The sequence below is a fragment of the Limulus polyphemus genome, unplaced genomic scaffold (genome assembly GCF_000517525.1).
Source record: "Limulus polyphemus unplaced genomic scaffold, Limulus_polyphemus-2.1.2 Scaffold1155, whole genome shotgun sequence".
NCBI lineage: Eukaryota > Metazoa > Arthropoda > Merostomata > Xiphosura > Limulidae > Limulus > Limulus polyphemus.
This window is the reverse complement of record NW_013666765.1, coordinates 29053-32246: the sequence shown is the minus strand read 5'-3', so window position 1 is coordinate 32246 and position 3194 is coordinate 29053. Positions and strand designations below refer to the sequence as shown.

Sequence of the window (3194 nt, the reverse complement as noted above, 5' to 3'; positions counted from 1 at the left end):
ATCAATAAACATTACAATGCTTTCATATGCAAAATATCAAATTCTTTTATAAAGTCTTAAGGTTTGTAAAGCAATGTTTTTCTCGTGCCTTTTTTTTTTTCACATCTTGCCTATCCAACATGCAAAGTAATTTTCATTTTAAGATTAAAAATTCTTTAATGCATCAGAAAATTTTCAAATTTCACATGCAATATCTTTATAATGTCCAGATAGTTATCAAACATTTTTTAAGAAAAAACTTTATATTTTTATTTGTTATTTTGAGTAACAAATCTCTGTATGGATTTTGTAGATTTGACCAATCTCGTAACAACCATAAAAAATTAGGAAATAAATATAAGTTATGTCTTTTTCATTATAGAATGATAACAGATTATAACACGAAAACATAAGTGTTTAGGCTAAATAGCTTAAATCTCATGACATTATACATATATACATTTATTATTTTTATTATATTGACCTTTTTTTTAGGTTTTATATATACAGGTGAATAACCAAAAAATCATAAATTACTATATCAATACCATATAATTCCACTATAATTTATCAACCATAGTAACTGAGCTATATATCAGTCTAAAAAAATATGAAATTTCGAGTAGACTAAAGACACAACCTACCTTCTTGAAATCTTGGTTTGAAATAACTAAATGGCATTCTAAGAACTTAAAATGGCTAAGAAAGCCACTAGGGAGACATTCTGAGTTTGCGATCAGTTATTCATGTTATATATATATGTAGGAGTAAGTTTATATAAGGGAGCATTTCCAAAAATGAAAAGAGGTGGGCGGGGTGCCACTGCGTTTGATTTATTACATGAGCAATATCTTAGCAAATAGAAAAGATAAGAGGTTCTTATTTTATATTCTAGCTGGTCAGTATTGGTAATTGGAGTTCCTTATTTGTAAGAAACTATAGACTTAATATTTTGACATCACAAACATCTAATTTGAACCAGTGCTGCATTCAACATACCATGTGGCACACAAAAATCAATGTTTAATTTTTTTTTTATAGTTACTTTTAAATTAAGAAATTGAGTAATGTATGATATTAAAATTTGAATTATAATCTATAGTTTGATAACAAACTTATTGACATAAAGTCATAAAATAGTAGTTCAATAAAATTTTGAATGCGAGTCAACAAATAAGATGAATCGTCTGGAAATGGTTAATATTCATGAAAATCAACAAAGTTATCTCTGTAAACTTTTTTATGGTAATATAGTATTATTAACCTTCCTTACATTTTAAGATACTGCAAGATAGCAAGTATGATTAAAAAATTCAACTCTTCATATTCATAAGTTGATGAAATACAAATATATGTTTTTCTCACTGTGGAAGTGATAGTGAATTACTCGCATAACTTACTTAGGGACCCACTTTCTTATTTATAAGCTGAAAATTTTGAATTTCCAGAGATATTTTGACTGTTTCGTTTTTGTGTCTTAACTATTTTTTATCTTGGACATTGTTATTGCATTCTATGCCTTTTAAGTTTCATCAAACTATATGTTTGATCACAACACTCTGTCTTGTTCAGTTAGCTGTAAGGTATTTGTTTAAGGCATGATAAATTTAATTGAGGTACTGGAAATATTGCTAGAGAATAGCATCTAAGGAGAATGTAATAGCAAGTTGGAAATTGTCAATTTAACTTATTCTGAATTAAAAATATATTTATACTCTCTTCTCTTAGGGTTATTTTATAGTTTAAAAGAGTGGAAAAAAAGGCTAGATATTTGTAGTGAAACTTAGAAATTGCAGTTGAATTTAATTTAGTCAGCATTAAAAGAAAAAACATAATAGCATTCAAGATTGACAAATCAGGTATTGAAAATTGAGAACAAAATGCATAAATAATTTATTTCTACCATTAAACATATAAGTATAGGTAAATGTTTGGTTGTTACAAAAGAAATGTGAAATTTTCCTAGATTTGAGCAAAGAACCAGAAGCTGCAGTTTGTTTAGAAGAGTATGACTAAGTCTGAAACTGAGTTCAATGAATTTTAAAGTTAAGCAGACAAAAACAATTATGGTTGTAACAAAGGGAAGACTGGAACAACTTTTTGAATTAAGGTTCTAATCGTTGATAGTACTAACTTACACAATTTACTGACGATGCCACCTTAAATACTAGTTTGTATTAGATTGAAAACTTTTATTTTACACAAAAAGTTGTTGCTTAATTAAACAAAATAAATAAACAGCAAAATAAAATAGAATAACACTAATAGGTTGATTAGAAAATAAATATGGACCTTCAATTGTAACAAAACATAACAAGAGAGCATTATTATCAAAATCTTTTTTAACAAAACTGTTGATTAATTAAACATATACCTCTTGGGAAAGGAAGAGGAGTTTAGAGTTATACCAGTGCCCTTTTTTCAACATTAAAATATTAGTTTTAGTGTATATTTTATGTTTCTTACCTATTCTACTCAACCCCTCTTGCATCTTGTATGATAGACTAGACATTCAGTATATTTTATTGAAGTAATACATCTGATAAATGTACCACCCTGTACTTCACCATAATAGTTTGCTCCAATGGACAGAAGAAGCTACTATGTACAACGTTTTGTTTAACCCTTTTGAGATGAGTCATAGGTATCGTCTTGTTTGTTTACTCACAATCAAAATTTTATTGAACTACTATTTCAGGAATTTGTCAATAAGTTTGGTATCAAACTGTAGAATATAATTCAAATTTTAGAATTATACATTACTCAATTTCTTAATTTAAAAGCAAATATTAAAAAAAATCTAAATAAAATCTAAATAATTATTATCTAAATAATAAGTCTACAGTTTTGTACGAATTAGAAACTCAAAGTACAGATATTGACAAGCTGGAATATAAAATCAGAAGGTCTTATCTTTTCTATTTGCTAAGATATTGCTCATGTAATAAATCAAATGCAGTGGCACCCCACCCACCTTTTTTTTCATTTTTGGAATCGCTCCCTTATATAAACTTACTTCTCTATGTGACATGAATAACTGATCAAAAGCTCAGAATGTCTCCCTAGTGGCTTTCTTAGCCATGTTAAATTCTTAGGATGCCATTTATTTATTTCAAACCAAGATTTCAAGGAGGTAGCTCAGAATGTCCCCCTAGTGGCTTTCTTAGCCATGTTAAATTCTTAGGATGCCATTTATTTATTTCAAACCAAGATTT

At 27.7% G+C, this 3194-nt stretch overlaps 1 protein-coding gene across 1 annotated transcript in view; it reads left to right on the top strand.

The window, feature by feature from the left end:
* Positions 1 to 3194, top strand: part of LOC106462390 (centromere protein L-like) — a 25463-nt gene that overhangs the window by 14938 nt on the left and 7331 nt on the right. The window lies entirely within an intron of this gene.